The sequence below is a fragment of the Lissotriton helveticus genome, chromosome 3_1 (assembly GCF_964261635.1).
Source record: "Lissotriton helveticus chromosome 3_1, aLisHel1.1, whole genome shotgun sequence".
Lineage (NCBI taxonomy): Eukaryota > Metazoa > Chordata > Amphibia > Caudata > Salamandridae > Lissotriton > Lissotriton helveticus.
Genome location: NC_136061.1, coordinates 136,574,535 through 136,594,274, shown reverse-complemented (window position 1 = coordinate 136,594,274; position 19,740 = coordinate 136,574,535). Strand labels below are relative to the sequence as shown.

General features: G+C 44.2%; 1 protein-coding gene across 3 annotated transcripts in view; it reads left to right on the top strand.

Moving 5' to 3' along the window:
- Positions 1 to 19,740, top strand: part of GALNT17 (polypeptide N-acetylgalactosaminyltransferase 17) — a 1,757,718-nt gene that overhangs the window by 1,567,595 nt on the left and 170,383 nt on the right. The window lies entirely within an intron of this gene.

Here is a 19,740-nt window from a genome sequence, read left to right as displayed (position 1 = left end):
TTGAAAATGTTGGGACAGAAAAATGTTTTATATCTCACAAGGCCTTTTTCAGATACACCTTCTAGGAGCTTACACTGCTAGAGGATTTTGAGCTCTAAAAAAGAGATGAAGATAGAAATCTCCTTTCAGTGAAAGCAAGACAATCCTATCCTATCCATATATATATATATATATATATATATATATATATATATATATATATATATATATATATATATATATTGGATGGTGGTTGCCCCATGGCTTAGTCGTTACTTATATTTAAGAACTAGTTACCATAGGAAATGGGGTTTTTACTTTGCTAATAACTTTGGTTCATCAATTTTAACTCCTTCCTTGAAGTTTTCGAGCTGACCTGTCAAGCGGAGGCTGCGAAAAACGGGGGTCACAAAACGCAATTTCCTGATGCAATATCCTTAGTTTTTTTTTAACAGTACTATTGCCAATATGGCTGAATGGAATTACACACAATTGGGGTGCAGGCCAGGCCCTGTGGCTAACCCCGTGCTGCACACAGCTAAAGCGTGTGCACAGTCGGGTGTTAGTATAGTAATGTATGTTAATGATATCTTACTTAACATCAACAAAAACCTTAGAAATTCACTGAAAAAACAAAAAGGTTAAAGTGACGTTCCACTTAAGTGAAAATGCTGGTTTTAACATAACATTTTAATGTAAACTCACATGGAAAATCAGTTATAGTCAAAGGAAGTAACTATAACTTGCACCCTCTCCATGCACTGTTCATGCCCTAGCATATTACATCACTCATGACATTTTCTATCACATCATTGATAACATCCCTGATGTTATCTAAAAAGACAAAATTGATAACAACAATGTGCATGGTGGGGGGGGAGGGGTGCGACATAGTTACTTTAGTTAACTTGAAATTATGAATTTCAGTATGCTTTCAGTTTAGAATGTTAAGTTAAAACTGACATTTTCTCATATTAGGCTACAGGAGTGAAATAAATGTGCAAATGTGACCTTCCAGTGTATTACCACAGTACAGGAAAACTGGAATGCGAAAAACACTTTTTGCTGCCTCAGAGGTTGCTGATTAAAATGGATTCCCACATGAAACAACTCTCACAGGGTCTCATCAAAGTGATTACTGCAGAAATGTTAGCCATGTCATCATGATTTTGATTAAATGTCTATTTTAAAACAAATACAAATGAAAAAATCATTTGGACAAACCATGAAAGCAGAGTTTAATATGTATAGTGTTTGTTTATTATCATTGACTCACAAGAGGCACAATGCTCTAAACTCAAAATTGCGGGTTCCACTGCTTTTATAATAAAATGCAGTTTGTGAATAGGCCCCATAGTAGTTTATTTCATTTCTTTCTCCAGTACTTCAAGAGTGTCGTACACCAATGATTCATGTTTAATCAAATCAGCGTATCCTAACGAAGACCCACCAAATGCATTAAGAGCTCTCTAGTGCTGACAACTGCTTATTGATTGAACTTTAAACTACTTATATTGGAAACACCTACCATATAAACGTACCTATTTTAAAAAAAAATAAAACATGTCAAGCACTCAGTCTTTCCCATCGTCTAATGTGGTTGTCTTCAAACTTTCTATTGCTGTGCTGCCCTCATGCAAAATCATTTCACTGGGTGGCCCCCAGAAAGGCAAACATATTATTTCACAATTTTGCTACAAAATAGGCAGCTCTAAACATTAATAACATTGCAAAATTACAGTCAAGTTCAGCTATCCATTTAAAAAATGCAATGAAACTCTTCACTGCAAATATACCTTGGGCAGCCTAGCCTGCCCAAAATGTAATTTTCAGAATGATGCTTTTCTTGTGCAGTGCCTTGTGCCCAGTTCAGGCTACTCAAGGGGGCTGCCTCCCAGTCTGAAAATATTTTATAAAATTGCGCCATAGGCAAGTCCATCTGTGCCCATCCCTGTCTGGACCACACCGGAGTCAAGAACCTTGGTATTCCACCTGTGCACAGCTACCCTGCTGCACTCTTACAAGCTCTCAATCCTGACTGCCCCCCACCACACTGCTGCCATACCGCATAGCACAACATGGATGGAGAATGCACAAGCGACTCCTGCAAGTACTCATGCACTCTCTCACACCCTACACCTGCCACTCCCACACCAACAGCACCCACTTGCTTACACTCAGACATACTAGCTACCCCCTCACACAGACCAAACACCTCACAAACAACAAGCCACACTCACATGCACGCTGCTGAACACCCACTCGCTCACCAAACATGCCACAGAGATATTGGATCTACTGCACGACTATGCTCCAGACCTGCTCTTTCATGTTAGAACATGGCTAACCAAACTTGTGCACTGAAAATCATTTATATTTCCTAATTTCCGTTGTCTCTACCTATTGCTTACTCAAAATCACTGCATACAAGTTACAAAAAAGAAAATATTATAATAATCACATGATATTTCTCAACTCCCTGACACAAGAAAACTCAAAAAATATATGACACCAACATTAAAAATAAACTAGAAAAGATCATATATATTAAAATCAAATATCAGAGTCCTGAAAATGCGAAACCTTAGGAATAATCACAGGTTATGCTAGAATTATTTAATCACAAACCCAAAACATCATATTGAGGAATGGCATGATATGGTTTCTTTTCACATTGGTCACAGTCACTTATTTATTGATGGTGCTTATTCAATAGTAGGTGTGGGTCCTCTAGATACAGTATTTTGGTTTATTGATCTCTCTCCCACCAGGCTTTACAGCATCAACCCCCTTTTCTTTTGTTGCAGTCTACATGCCAGCATCTTTACCCTGGACAGAACACAACCTCATCAGTTTCAGCATATCCACCCCTACCACCACCATAATCTACAAGATCTTTCCAACAAGCTATCTGAATTTTACCATAACAAAATCACCTCCATATACAGCATTATAAACCCTCATTGGACCCCTTCACAATCTCAACTCAGCTTCCCATCACAGCCGAATGAACCGTGACCACATGGTCTGCCATCACCAGCAAGAATATTGCTGCTACCATGAAGACCATAAATGCAGGGGCTCCATCTGACCCTAGCCCCCACCATGCCTTCACCATAGGAATCCTACAGATCAGCGAACACACATCCTCAGTGCATCCATGGACTCAGCCATATTCCTGGACGCTTCATGCTCCTACTCAAGAAACCATCTGCTGACCCATCCACATTTTCCAACTACAGACCAATCTCCCTTCTAACATACTCAGAAAAGGTCTTTGTGAAACTAATCAACCGATGCCTCATCGACCATCTCAACAACTGCCAGCTCCTCATAACCACGCAGTCCAGATGCAGTCCCAACTACAGTACAGAAACAGCACTCATCGCTGCCACAGATAACAACTGCATCATCCTTGGCAGCCCACATTCTCCAAGATCTCCCTGCAGCATTTGACACAGTCTCACACCCCATCCTCATCAGGTGCCGGCATGAAATTGACATCTAAAAACATGTTCTCAGATTGATCTGCTACTTCTTAATAGAGAGAATATAAGCCATCAGGCTGGCACCCTACCTCTCTGAAGCTCGAAAACACATCTGCTTAGTGCCTCAAGATATATAGGTCAGCCCCACCCCATCATTAACGCATACATGACCCCTCTGGCCAACATTATCCACGCACACAACGTCAAAATCCTCTCTTCTGACCGATTGCACACAACTTATTCCCTCCCTCTTGGACAAGACCCCCAAAACAAGAAACAGGTTCAAAGCCTTCCTGACTGAAGTCACTAACTGGATGAAAGCCAACTTTCTCAAGACAAGACAGAAGTAGTGATCTTAGTTAAGAACACCTTAGGAATCCAACTGGTGACTAGCTGAACTCAGGCTCAGATCCACACCCAGAACCCACACCAGGAACCACGGAATAATCATCAACATTAAAATTAACATGACTGCATTAGTCAATGCCGTCGCAACATACTGAAGATGCTGAGGAAGATCTTCAAATGGCTCCCAAGCAACACTAGAAAAACTGTCACTAACACCCTAGTCACCAGAAAGTTGGATCATGGGAATAACCTCCACACCGGGATCACCAATCAACTCACTAGAAGTCTACAGACCACCTAGAACTTGGCAGCCATACTCTTACTAAACCTCCAACACAAACATCACTTTACCCAATGCACCTCAAAGTCTTCTAATACACAAATATACTCAACTCAAAGTCCTCACACACACATTGAAGACAGTACGTAACTCTGGCTTCACATGCCTGCACAGTTTCATATCCTTCCACCGCCCATCTAAACATTTCTGCTCATCAATACTCCTACTTGCAACCATCCCAAGCATACACAGAACTGGATCAGGAGGACAGGTGTTCTCTTACATCGTTCTTAAAATTCCAAATGGCCACCTACTCCATATCAAAGTCTCCTCCTCTATTCTTGAATTCTGCAAGAAGCTTCATTCCTGGCATTTCAATTAGCCAACCTACAAAGGCAGGGCTAGGCACATACACCTGCTTAGTGCCAGGATGCACTCGTGGGTGATGGTGCACCTTACAAATGAACTCAACATACCATAAAACTAAAGGGACATTATAGTTAGGTCCTGAAGTGAAATAAGAACTAACCTAACCTTTAAAAAAAAAGAAAAACCACTGAAAGTCACCAGTCAATATTTTACTGGGCTAACTCTAACTTGCTCCGATTCTTATGACCTCACTATAATATTCATGACATGTAAAATGACATCATCTTCAACAGTGCCAACGTTACTGGTAAACAAATTAGAGCCTTCTTGTGGAAACTCTGATTTAACTAAAACTACACAGTGGTGATTTTGTGTACATTTTGGTGGGGAAATGGCTGGTTGTATGGAGAAAGTTGACAAAGTGTGAGAAAGTATCATCAAACTTGAGATTAAGAGACTGGCACAAAGCTTGTAAACCAACGAAGAACCCAATCACTCAAAAACTGTAGACGTTGAAACTCAGACAGCAAATGTGATCAGCCCCATACTATCCTCTTTTCTTTTTGGTACCCCAACAATCCTCAAATTTGACCACCTTGAGTAGTTTTCCCATTGCTCCTGCTTTTTGTAAATGTACCTTATCTCATTTTCAAACTGTGTAGTCTGGAGAGACCGCCTCAACCTTATCCCCACAGCCTGAAATTTGTTGTTCCAGTAGTTCACATCAGTCAGCAGATGGATTTTACTCAAACGCTGTTTAATTTTACTGCCCAGATCCATCTGTTGTTGTCTCATGCACTCAATCACACCAGGAACCTCACTAAGCAGATGCAAAAAGGGGCTGTAGACATCCATATCTCACCCCCGCTAAGAAATTCCAAAGAAGCAAGCTTATTCAACTGCATAGCGACTGGACTACGAATTTCCATGTTAATTGCCAAAGATAAGCCTGTGTGCCTGTTGTACCTAATGTTACCATTTGACATGGCTGAGATCTAGTCTCAGTCTCTGGCATTACAGAGATATTTGAGTTTTATTCTAAGGTGTTCTCCCTTGTTGTATCCTCAGAATTGCCCATTGAAGAAAGAATGGGCTAGCAAAGATACCAGATGCAGTACATTGCTCACTTAGCCCCAGTGCACTATTAACACTAATCTTTATTTATAGCCTGAATGGATATATTAACGACCAAGCCATTACTTTTAAAAAATATATTTTTATTGGCAATTCAAATAGTGTACAAGTTGACAAGCACAGTATTTTTGACATATTGGAAAACCAAGTGGAACAAGTTACAGATGGATATTGACCGCAAAATAGTTTGAGTAGCGCATAACATACATGGAATTACATAGCAAGTGGTGTCAAGAGGAAGACTCGCACTAGGCAGCCACTTTTTAAGTAAACAGGTTCCGACCTTGATTCGTCGGAAGGTGATCAAGTCTTCAGCCTACTCTTCTCCAGGTTGTGGTATATTCTGGTCCGGAACCCTCAGCCAGTTCACAAATGGACCCCAAATGTCTTTTGGTCTAGAGGCAACAGGCATTAACTGCCAAAAAGCAGTAAGTTGTTCCTGACAGAATGTAACATCCACAATCCAGTCTTTAAGCTTGGGAGAGTGCGGCCTACCGCATCTCATGGCTATCCTGCGTTTTGCTAATAATAACAACATAGCTAATAGTCTGCGAATCCCCACCAGCACATTCTTCATGTATCCCAGTAGGCCCATCATTGCCCCGGGCTCTATTTGTACCATGAGTATCTCACTAATGGTTTGGAAAATCTCCTTCCAGTACACTGCTATCGGGGGATAGCTCCAGGCCAAGTGCAAGAAAGTGGCCTGGTCTGTGGGACATCTCCAGCATTCCGCATTTGACCTACTGTCCATGCGGAACAGTTGTATGGGCTTTCGATAATATTGGTTTATGAATCTGAAATGGATTAACCTGACCTTAATAATTAGGGGATAGTTGCTCTAGTTGGGCACAGCAACATTTCCATTCCTCTTCTGTCATTTATGAGTGTAGCTCAGTGTTCCATTGCTCTCTATGATTTGGTGTCGCCACGGGGTAGTGATGTTTGCATGGAGGAGTAGAGTCTAGTGATACGTTTTTTTGCTGAGGGATTGGTAAGTATGTTTCCAAGGCCTGAAGAGTAGGTGGTGGATCAGGGAATGTACCATGTGTTTGCTGACAGACAGTTCGTATTCGATGATATAGCAATGTGTCTGAAAACTAAGGGGGAGGTGTGTCAGTCGGGCTGGTGGTTGCAGAAAACCCCCCTCTCTATACAAGTCCATATAACTATGGATACCTATCCTCTGTGCTCTCGCTATGGCTCCCTTATCCTCCAGAGGGGGCATTTATGGGTTTTGTGCAAGTTGTATTGAAGGGGCATACAATATCTGCATGTTGGCCCTCCGACGTAGGCCATCCCAGGCTCATCTCAGTGTTTCTGTGGTGTCTAGGACCTGTCAGGGCGTTTGTATGGGATGTTCACTGTCACCTTCAAGGAGGTGGGCGCCGCTATGTCACTTTCGACCACCACATGGGGCTGGAATGGGATCGGATGAACCCAAAAATGCAAATATTGCACCTGAGTGCAGAAGGCATACTGTGGGAAATCTGGTGCGCTGAACCATCCTTGGCTTTGTGGGAGTATTCGTTTTTCCCAGGCAACCCTGGTTTGCCCTCCTGTCCACACCAGTGATATCAAGAGTGAACGTATTCTAGTGAAGAATGTTGGGGTTAGTATGAGAGTAACGTTAGCAAACATTTTGAGGAATTCGGGAAGAACTATCATTTTAGCTACCGCTATATGTCCTGCTAGGGACAGTGGCAGCGCAGCCCAGAGTTTAATTTTCCCTTCAAGCCAGGTAATAGTGCGCCCTATGTTCATGTTCCATAGTTCCTTGGTATCTCTGCTCAGCCATATCCCCAGATATTTCACAGGGCGGTCTGCCCAGCAGAGTGGGTAGTCAAGCTCGAACGGGGTAGTGTCATCGGTCAGTGGGAAGAATGTGGACTTTTTTTCCAATTTATTAGTATACCCGACATGCCACCAAATTGTGTAAGCTCCCGGACCACTGGTGGCAAATTAGTGTGAGAGTGTTTGATATGTAAGATAATATCATCCGCATATTGTGAGATTATTATCCCTCTGGGTGTGAAGCAGAGCCCTCTCGCTGCGTGATGTTGCCGACTTGCCGCAGCCGCGATGTGTGCAGCTCCATCGCTATTGCAGATAGCAGGGTTGAAAGGGGACACCCCTGACTTGTGCCTCGAGTTATCGTAAAGGCTTTTGTGATTTGTCTATTGACAAACAGGCGCGCAGTAGGATCAGTGTACAACAGTCGTATCTGTTTTATAAAGAGAGGGCCCAATCCTTCAAATGGATCCCCCCCGAATCCAGGAAGACTGTCACCCACACACTCATCACCAGCAGGCTGGACCATGGGAACTCCCTCTACACCGGAATCAACAAATCTATACTCCACAAACTGCAGACCGTCCAGAATGCTGCAGCCAGACTCGTACTCAGCATGCCACAACAAGACCACATCACCCAGCCCCTACGAGACCTCCACTGGCTCCCCGTCAAAAAGAGAGTGCCCTCAAGCTGCTCACACATGCCTACAAATCCCTCCAAAACACCAGACCCCAATACCTCAACCAAAGATTCTCCTTCTAAGCCCCCAAGAGAAACCACCGATCAGCTGACCTGGCCTTGGCCGAAATCCCCCTCATCCACAGAACCAGAATGGGGGGCATATCCTTCTCCTACATCGCGGCCAAAACCTGGAACAAACTCCCTCTCAGTATCAGATGAAGCCACACACTTCAAGCATTCAGGAAGTACCCCAAGGCCTGGCTTTTCAGATGACCGGAGGTTCCCAAACCCCCCCCTCTAGCGCCTTGAGACCCTCCTGGGTGAGTAGTGCGCTCTTAAAATCTCTGATTGATTGACTGACATTGCTCCGAATTGGTGTTTTGGGACTATCATTTGACCAAAATGTTGCTGAGTTTGAAAAGAGTGACCGGGGCTCTGCTGAAAGAGCAGAGAGCAGCTTCCACAAAACCAATAGCAGCAGTAATGGACATTTACTCGGCCAGAGGCGTAAGTGCCGCTCTTTATGGGGCGGAACTCTGGGGAATGTCAAATATGAAAGAGCTTACTCGAGCTGAGAACATCTTCTTGAGAAGTTTGATGTCTCTCGGCCCGTCTGTCCCCATTCTACCATTGCAATTGGACATGGGCTGTCGGGCGATTGAAGACCAAGCAAAGTTACGCCCCTTGCTTCTGTGGGCCCGCATCTGGAGAGTGCCTGAGCTCTCAAGTTATGCGGATGGCCTGCGGGAGATAATCAAATCTACAGGTTGGGCAAAAATAAAATGGCTGAGAGACATTAAAGCACTACTTGCCAATCTGGGGCTGGAAGAAGCATGGCATCAACAGACAGCCCCGCCCAAATCAATGTTAAAACAACTTTACTGGACATGGGTGGCAAATAAAAGAAACTCTTCTGCAACGATTTGCAAAACGACTAGAAATTTTGTGGAGTTCAAAGATGTCCCCATTAGAGAATTGTATTTGGATATTATCTCAGCCCCATGGGAAAGATCCCTGTATTTTAAATTTAGAATAGGTCTTCTCCCTGTAATGGAACTCACATGCCATTGGAAAATTCCTTACCAAACTGCTCCATGGTGCCCCTTCTGTCCACAGCGTCGTGAATCTGTCCCTCATTTGTTATTCGAGTGCCCTGCCTATAAGGTTCCACGGATGAAATGGCTAAAACCCATGTGTCTAACCTTGGGCACAAGACATTGTAATGTGGCACTAAGGATATTACTCTCAGACACTCGCACTTTTTTTGCATGCGCCACCTCGAAGTATCTTGGGTGGGCATGGCGGATTCGGTCAAAAAGACTTAGGCAAATTGTTTAATCATGTTTTATTTCCTTGGTCTGTTTCTTAAACATACCTCTTTTAGGTAATTTATATAATTCTCCCCCTAAAAATTATAGTAAAAATTGCTGATTTTTATCAGGCAAGGGGTTTTTACACTTTTTATTTTCAATGCTTCAAAAAGAATTTTATATGTATGTATGCTTTTTAAGATATTTTTATGTCGAAATAAAGCCTATTTGACTTGACTTGACTTGAACAAATCTATACTCCACAAACTGCAGACCGTCCAGAATGCTGCAGCCAGACTCGTACTCAGCATGCCACAACAAGACCACATCACCCAGCCCCTACGAGACCTCCACTGGCTCCCCGTCAAAAAGAGAGTGCCCTCAAGCTGCTCACACATGCCTACAAATCCCTCCAAAACACCAGACCCCAATACCTCAACCAAAGATTCTCCTTCTAAGCCCCCAAGAGAAACCACCGATCAGCTGACCTGGCCTTGGCCGAAATCCCCCTCATCCACAGAACCAGAATGGGGGGCATATCCTTCTCCTACATCGCGGCCAAAACCTGGAACAAACTCCCTCTCAGTATCAGATGAAGCCACACACTTCAAGCATTCAGGAAGTACCCGAAGGCCTGGCTTTTCAGATGACCGGAGGTTCCCAAACCCCCCCTCTAGCGCCTTGAGACCCTCCTGGGTGAGTAGTGCGCTCTTAAAATCTCTGATTGATTGACTGACATTGCTCCGAATTGGTGTTTTTTTTGTATCGCCTTAGTTTTTATGCAAAGTGATTTGCATGGATAGACAGTTTGATTCTCAAGTGCTTTTGCTTCTCCAGTGAAACGTCTTTCACTCACTTACTAAAACATGCATTATTTTATAGCAAATCTCGAGGCGAATATATGATGTCAGACCGCAGACAAACATCCCGCATACCATCATCTTGCAAATATAATACCGCAAGTACTATTAGTCCGCAAAATAAGAGAATGAAAACTTTTAAAACGAATATGCCTTTAGCACGCATGCCATTACAAAGAAAAGGCATGCATGTTAAAGATATACTCGTTGTAAAAGTTCTAAAGGTAAGTAAGAGTACCCTACCCTACCCTACACTACTCTCTAATATAGTACCCCTGCACCACCCACCCTTGACACACAGTCCTTTTCCAACATTTACACTACCCAGCACGACCCCCCAACACTACCATAAAGCACTTTACTTCCCTAAACAAACACTACAACACTACCTTAATACACTACCCCCAGCATGACCCTACACAGACACTACAATACTACCCTAAACCACTACACCGCAGCATGACCCTACACTACACAAACACTACAACACAACCCCAAACCCTAAAACACTGCACCCCAGCATGACCCTACACTACACAAACACTACAACGCTACCCTAAACCCTAAAACACTACCCCCAGCATGACCCTACACTACACAAACACTACAACACTACCCTAAACCCTAAAACACTACCCCTGCATGACCCTACACTACAACACTACCCTAAACCCTATAACACTTCCCCCAGCATGACCCTACACTACAACACTACCCTTAACCCTAAAACACTACCCCCAGCATGATCCTACACTACACAAACACTACAACACTACCCTAAACCCTAAAACACTACCCTCAGCATGACCCTACACTACGCAAACACTACAACACTACCCTAAACCCTAAAACACTACCCCCAGCATGACCCTACACTACGCAAACACTACAACACTACCCTAAACCCTAAAACACTAGCCCCAGCATGACCCTACACTACGCAAACACTACAACACTACCCTAAACCCTAAAACACTAGCCCCAGCATGTCCCTACACTACGCAAACACTACAACACTACCCTAAACCCTAAAACACTACCCCCAACCTTACCCTACACTTCGCAAACACTACAACACTACCCTAAACCCTAAAACACTACCCCCAGCATGACCCTACACTACGCAAACACTACAACACTACCCTAAACCCTAAAACACTACCCCCAGCATGACCCTACACTACGCAAACACTACAACACTACCCTAAACCCTAAAACACTAGCCCCAGCATGACCCTACACTACGCAAACACTACAACACTACCCTAAACCCTAAAACACTAGCCCCAGCATGTCCCTACACTACGCAAACACTACAACACTACCCTAAACCCTAAAACACTACCCCCAGCCTTACCCTACACTTCGCAAACACTACAACACTACCCTAAACCCTAAAACACTACGCCCAGGATGACCCTACACTACGCAAACACTACAACACTACCCTAAACCCTAACACACTACCCCCAGCATGACCCTACACTACCCAAACACTACAACACTACCCTAAACCCTAAAACACTACCCCCAGCATGACCCTACACTATGCAAACAGTACAACACTACCCTAAACCCTAAAACACTACCCCCAGCATGACCCTACACTACGCAAACACTACAACACTACGCTAAACCCTAACACACTACCCCCAGCATGACCCTACACTACGCAAACACTACAACACTACCCTAAACCCTAAAACACTACCCCCAGCATGACCCTACACTACGCAAACACTACAACACTACCCTTAACCCTAACACACTACCCCCAGCATGACCCTACACTACACAAACACTACAACACTACCCTAAACCCTATAACACTTCCCCCAGCACGACCCTACACTAAACAACCACCACAACTCTACACTACACTAACACAACACTACACTACACAATCACTAACCCAGCACGACAAAAAAATGAACCCAAACCCACTTACCTCTCTCGTCATCGTGGTTTTCACAACGCAAATGCATTTACCATACATGCCTTTACAACGTAATTCGTTGTAAAGGCATGCGTGATAAATGCACATGCGTTTTGAAAAAATGCGGGATGATGGTATGCAAGGTCAATGACCTTGCGGGAAAATGGTATGCGGCCTGAAAGTCCGCGGGATAAAAAATGCGGGATAATGGCTGCAAACCCTCGAGGCACACTCACTTACTCTGAGAAAAATGTAATAACTCTCACACTTGCTCCATATCAGAAAGGTAGAAAATATGGAATTGATCGCATACTTTGGAATTCAGCACAAGGTTCTAATCTAGCGGGATGGATAGAGTGAATCATGGTATGCTCAACTTCAATATTTTGGCACTGTATTATATTTGTGAGCATATACCCAATTATCATATATTTTAATGGGCTGCACCAATTTAAAATTGTGTACTTTATTGTTGCTAATAAAATCTAAGTTATGTGGTAATGCAAAAAGTCTACCTTTTCTTTAGCCTATGAATCTATATCACATGTATAGGTCATATCATATAGACTACAGTTCAAGTACACAATGTACGGCTAAGGACACAAACCGAGGCTGAGGCAGAGTGCTTCATGAGCACCACCTAGATTAAACTTACCCTGGGCGTAGGACTATGTTACGCTCGTGGAGTGTGCGTAGTTTGAGCTACTATGTGCTACACAAATTGCACGTAGCACTGTGCAAAAATGCGTAGCGGGCATTTTTTGCTTGCTCGCGGTCCTCAACGTCAAGCTGGTGACCACGAGCAAGCAAAATCAACACCCCGGCGAGATTCTCAATGCAGGGAGGTCAGGTTTCTCATTGCGAGTGGTCGCGTATGCTCGCGACCACTCTCGATGAGAAACTACCAGTCCGGGTTGATAAAGCTGCCGCTCGCGTACAAGTCTACTTGAGAGACAGAAAACGACTGCCTGCCCTGTGCAAGATGCTATTTGCAATGATTGCACAGTGCGGACAAGCATCCGGCACTGTGCAATCAGTGCGAACAGCATTTTCCCTACCACCAGCTTGCGAAGTGCACTTCGCGTAGCTACGCGTAGCGCTACTCCACAAACTACGCCCAAGGTTACATGAAACTCAAAATTTTTGTGTTTTTTCAAACTAAAATAAATTGCACTTTGTATGGTGGTTGGAAAGGGGACAGGAGCATAATTGAGTCCATGAGATTCGTAGGGGGTGAATCTCAAATGTCCCTACTAAAAAGCAGTGGGCTGCAGGGTGGAGGGATGAGAGGACCAATGTTTGCGATGGACTGCTTCCATGAGGTACAAGGCCGGTACTGATTTGCATTAGGTGAGCCTTCCCCTAGAGTGGGACAGTGGGTGAAAAATGGTAGTTTGGAATGATACTCGAGTGATTGCTGCTGGTTAGACTATTTGCATGCATTTTGGGTGTTAGATTGCCAGCAGTATACTGGAAACCTGAGTCTTGGGCAGCTTTCCAAGCATACTACTACCAATGTTTATGAATTCGAAAAAGTAGTACATTTGCCCCATTTAAAAAGGACTTCTATAGGTGTACTTTTACTAGTTTTTTCTGGTAAGCCTGTCACTAAATATATTCAAAATTCAAAAAATGAACAAGTTAAAAGCTGTGAGAAGTGAAATCAGAAGGACAATAAAAACCAAGACAAACATAGCAGACCAAGCTCAGAGCCCCTAGACACAACTGCCAAGCGTAGAATGCATTTGGGTGTTGTCACATAAAGCAAAAATATGATATTTTTTCAAAATTCAAACAAGTATATCTCTTTAAAATACAGTAGTATTTTGCCATAGTACATCTGATTATTTCACTGCATACACAGACATTTATTAAAAATCAAAGTTTTTAAACATGAACTTAGAAACATTGGACCTCATTTATGAGAAATGACGCATCACTGCGTGAAAGCAGCGATGCGTCACTTCTCAGTGCACACTCCTTGCGACATGATTGATGCGTCATATTTACAGTATGACGCATCATGTCGCAAGGAGTTACAGATACGTCAGTATTTCTGACGTATCTGTAAGCGCAAAAGTCACGCATTGCTGGGGTGTGTCACAAAAGTGACGCAACTCCAGCAATGCGTCCTTTCACATGGGGAAAGCCCCATGTGAAAGGGCTTGCGTCAGTCTTACGTCTGCTGTGAGGCAGGCGCAAGATTTTGACGCAACTGCGTCCTAAAAGTGACGCAGTGAAATCTCATAGATTTCACTGCGTCACTATTACGAGGCTTTTTGCGGGGGAACGCCCCTTCTGCATACATTATACCTGACGCAGGTATAATGTAGCGCAGGGGTTTACAAAGTGACGCATCTGCTTAGATGCGTCACTTTGTAAATAGTGCGCAACAGGAGGCATGTTTTACGCCGCCGATGCAAAGCGCAAAAAAAGGGAATTTTGGAAAAAGGAGTAACAAATAACAAAATATTTGACAAATAGGTGACTATTAATTCTCCTATTTCGGTGGCCTTAATCCACTGTTACTATTGTTTATTTAACAAAGCCATCGCTAAAAGTAAAAGACGTGATAACAAGTTTTATTTACTGTAATCACCAACCGGTTACAAAAAGTGACGCATTGGAAGCGCAAAACTGACGCAAGGCCTCATAAATGAGGCCCATTAACGGCTTGCACCAATGACAATGCCATTAGTGAACATAGAGGTGAGCCAGTCGTCATGTAAACCCAAAACGTGACCTGGATTCTAAGTATAGTTGGGACAACATTATTGTCTATTAAATCAAATATAGGATGTGTTTGTACAGCCCATATCCTGACCTCAGATATGTAAAAGTGCTCTCATATGTGTTAATAAAGAAAACAGAAGCTCTGTGAAATACACTGTTTACCTAGAATCACACACTTTGTACCAGTAGAGAAGTCGGTATTGATTCCAGGTTATCTGGTATCCCATGTTGAAATTCAGCCTCCAGATGTATATCTCTGTCCCTCTCTTCTGTTTTACATCAAAGGTGACTATTTTGTATTTCATTCTTGGTGGCTGATGAGAATAACTGTCACTGATGCAGCAGACCCGGTTCAAAGCCCCCAGACCCAATTACCGAACCAAGAATGCATTTATTTGGGGGATGTCACACCTCAAGCCCCACCTAAAGCTGCGACCCTGAATAGGGATGAAAAAAGTGCATATTTTGCGGTAAATTAATCAGAGAGTGAAAGACGAATGATGCGTGTCATATTTAATTTTTAAACGCATAGGAAGAAAAGTAGATACAACATCAGTCTACAGTCCACTCATTGGTGTGAGTGAAAATGGAAGGCATGTGTTGTTTTTAAGGTAAATGTCATCTCTCTTTAAGCTAGAAGGAAAAAGATGGGTGGAAAGCTTTTAGAATAAAAAAGAGAAATGAAAAGAAAAAAAGTCTTCAGCAACCTCAGAAACACGCCTGTCAGCAGATGCCACTCGCCTCATTTTGGAGGGCGATGGCCGTTGATGTCTCGCTGGATTTGGGCTTTCATTATTTTCATTTGGACTCGCGGTCACAGGGTCACACACAATGTTCCTGGTGCCTTTAAACATTTACCAGCGCAATATTTTTCAGACACAAGGACTCCCCATTGGACCGAATATCTTCTGGTGATGATAAAAATAGCTTCCGCATTCACACTCCAGAGTGTTTGAGTAAGATATCCCTCCCGCATCTAAGCTGTGGTATTTTACTCCTCTCTGCAACGCAGCTCTTTCGCACTTACTGGAGGTCCCTGGTGGGCTAGTTGGCCCCAGGGACCCTCAGGATTCAAGGGGACTTAAGCCTCCAACTTAAAACATGCCACAGGGCAACTCTATAGTCCTTTTGAAGCAGGTTTGATCCACAGGGCTATAGTTTCAGATGGTGTAAAAAGGCACAATCTTCAGAGTGCAGGCCTGGAGAATGCATATCCATTTCTTCAGCCTTGGCCCTTCTATTTCACTTCGGTTTCAAAAGCAGGTCAGAGAGGCACCGCCCCTCTCAGATACTTATTCAGTTTTCTCTGGGGTCAAGCAGGGGGGCACTCCTGTCCAATGAGGTGCAGCGCCCACCCCATAGCATGACCAACTCCTCCAAAGTGTGGCAAAATGCTGACACAGAAACCACCTCTTCCCTTCCCTACTCCCCTACCCTGCGACCGGGTTGTCCTTTGACTCTTCATCTAGTTCTACCCATTACTCCCTTTCTCCTCCCCTGACCCCCCTTCACTCCAATAGGCAGCACATTTGGGAGGCACAGGTCGACCCTCTTCCCTCCCCCTCCCCTGTGCTCTCCTCTCCCATTCTTCCCCCCTCACAATTTGCCCCCTTCATCACTTCAGCCTTACCTCTAGCTAATACGCTCCTCGTCTAATCTGCACCACCCAATCTAAACTCCTCCCCCTATCCCTACCTGCCACCCCCTTTTTAGTCCACCTCTCCTCCAACCTTCTCCCCTAGTTAACTTTCCTTATGTTCCCCTTATTCCCTCCTCTTCTCCTCGTCCCTACCCCCTCCTCCCCTCGCGATTTCTCCACAAACCCATTGCATCTCTCTCCTTGCCCCAATGCTGTGCTACCCCCTTTCCTCCCTTGATAACCCTTTCTCTTTCCCTACCTCCGGCCTAGTAGAGCCGCTTCCTTTCTTCAACTTCCCTATCTCCCAACCCCCCTCACTCTGCCAGATGCCCGTTCCCTCACCTCCACCCCACCGAGCTGACAGGACCTCTCCAACCCCACCCCTCTTTTCCTCCCAAACCTCCTACATTCCTATGACTCCACACATCCCTCCCCTCTCCTTCCGCCCCACTGCCTCACTCCTCACTTACCTCCCCCTAATTATGTCCTTAATTCCTATCCTTCTTGCAACGCCAACAAAGTGAACTCTCCTTTCACCTCTGATGCCCCCACACCCGCTCTCAACTACCATCCTTCCCCCACCTCTGAACCCTAAACCCCAACTCCCCTCCCGTTCCCCCACCTCTCCCTGCCTTCCACCACCAATTGCACCCCCTCCTGTCTCCATCAAACCACCCAACATGGTGCTCTGTGCTCTGCCCTACTCTCTCTGGAAAATAAGCTAGGCTCTCTGATCACCTCCATCTCCTAACTTGAAGCTACCATTTCACTTTTATGCTCCAAGATTTCCGCTTTTCCATACACCTCAATTCCTTTGGAAAACACTCACCTTCCTACGAGATGCACCTCGCCCCCACACCCCAATATAGCCAAGCATAACCTGTCGTCTGCAAACTTCGCAGACTCACACAAGCCCTCGAATGCCACCCTTCTTCCACTTTCATCTCCAAGTAACCCCACTATCTACACTATTCCACTCATCCACCTAAACCCTCTGGAGCACCCTCGTATAAGTACAATCTCCCTCTCACCCCTCATAGCCCAAGTGCCCCCATCACCAAAACAGTCTCGACAGAGCTGCGCTGTCTGCTCCACAACTGCAGATCTGCAATAAAACACAACCTTGAAATCTCCGATATCATCATCCTTCACAATATTGACATGCTCTTCCTCACAGAGACCTGGTTCAATGATAACTCTCACTCCATGTTTGATCGCCTTTTACCCACATGCTATTCTATATTTAGAAATGACAGAATTGACAAGGTTGGGGGAGGTGTTGCAGTTATTATCTTTAGAAACCCCCTTCAACTTAAGGCGTTTCCTAACAGCTCCTTCCGCACTTTTGAATACCATTCTCTTGAGCTTCAACTGCACTTCATTAGCGACCAACACTCACAAAGTGACAATCAGATCTTCGTGGGTGACTTCAATCTCCACTGGGGCTTGTCTCAAGACTCTTCTGCGAATCTGCTGCCACCTTCCTCTCTTCAAACGATGTTATCCAACACTGCACAGAAACAACACACTCTAAGGCTCAGTCCTGGACCTTGTTATTTCTAAAGCAGACATGGTTACTATCGCTACCCCAATTCATGTAGACTGGTCTGACCACCTCCTCATCCCATTCTCTCTTCACCGAGCACATTCTATAACTCTCTGACAACCTAAGAGGGCTACCTCCTGGTTCCGTGACACTAAAAATATTAACCTTGGTACCCTCTGTGAATCTGCTTTGCTATCACTTCCGGGGCTAGACCCAAACCTAGATGTTAATAAACTCACCTCCCAATGCCTCACAGTCCTTGCGTTCGAAATCAATAACGTAGCTCCTCTTCAAAGCAAAAAGAAAAGGCCTACTCAATCAGCACCTTGGTTCAACAAATCCCTCTATGAACAAAGGAAGTACCTAAGATTCCTGGAGAAACAATGGAGACAAGCGCACTCCACTGATAATTTGGCCACGCTTCGTTCAGCAAGATCAAAGTACCAAAAAGCACATCTTCCTTGGAAAAGCGTCGCACTTCAGAAGCCTCCTCGACTCCAAAAATAGACCCAAAAAATGATTCGATCTCATCAAGAATCCAAGCTGCTCTCCTCCAATATCCAAGCTGGAGGATTCTACAAAGAAAGCAGCAGAATTCGCTATATTCTTTGACGAAAAAATGGGAAATCACTTGTGGAACAGGTCATTCATCCTACCCCTCCAGAGGAGCGCAAATCTTTAGCCCTCCTCAAATGCATCCTCTAAACAAAGCCCTCCAACCATTCTCTTGACCCCATCCCTAGTGCCATCGCCATTGACTTCTATACCCATTGTCTTTCCTATTGGACCACTCTGAATAACTTCTCCCTCTGTCAAGGCTCCCTTCCTGTTTCCTTCAAAACTGGGCAGGTCACCCCTCTGCTTAAAAAACCCACTGCTGATGCGAACAACCTCAACAACTTCCGCCCCATCACTAACCTACCTTTTCTTGCAAACATCACAGAAAGATGTGTAGCGAAACCACTCTCTTGTCATATCAAGGACAATGATCTTCTTGACAATTTCCAGTCTGGCTTCATTCAAAACTGCAGCACTGAAACAGCCCTGCTGCAAGTGATTGATGACGTGCTACGGATACTCGATTCTGGGGACTCTTGTCTTCTAATTCTCCTTAACCTTTCTGCAGCCTTTGACGCTGTCAATCACAACACTCTCCTTAACACTCTTCAACAGAGAATGGACATGGAAGGCACTGTGCTTAAATGGTTTGCTTCCTTCCTCTCTGATAGATCCCAAATGATCAAAATAGCGAACAGTCTTTCATCTCCCTTGGTGGTAGGTCAAGGTGTTCCTCAAGGTTCTATACTTGCACCCACATTGTTCAATCTCTATTTAGAACCATTGGGAAATCTCCTAAGTATTTCTGGGATCCACTATCATCTCTATGCGGATGACACTCAAATCTATCTTAAGGTGGCCTCCACTCACGATCTCTCCATCCTAAGCTCTACTTTCGACTCCATTCAAAACTGGGTGTCAACTCATCAACTGATTCTGCATCACTCCAAAACTGAATTCCTCCTCCTCTCCACCTCACTTCCTCCTCCCCCGATTCAATCATGGATGGATCAGATGAATCTACTCAACAATAAACCCATCATTGTCGACAGCACAAAATCCCTTGGCGTCATACTCAATGAAAA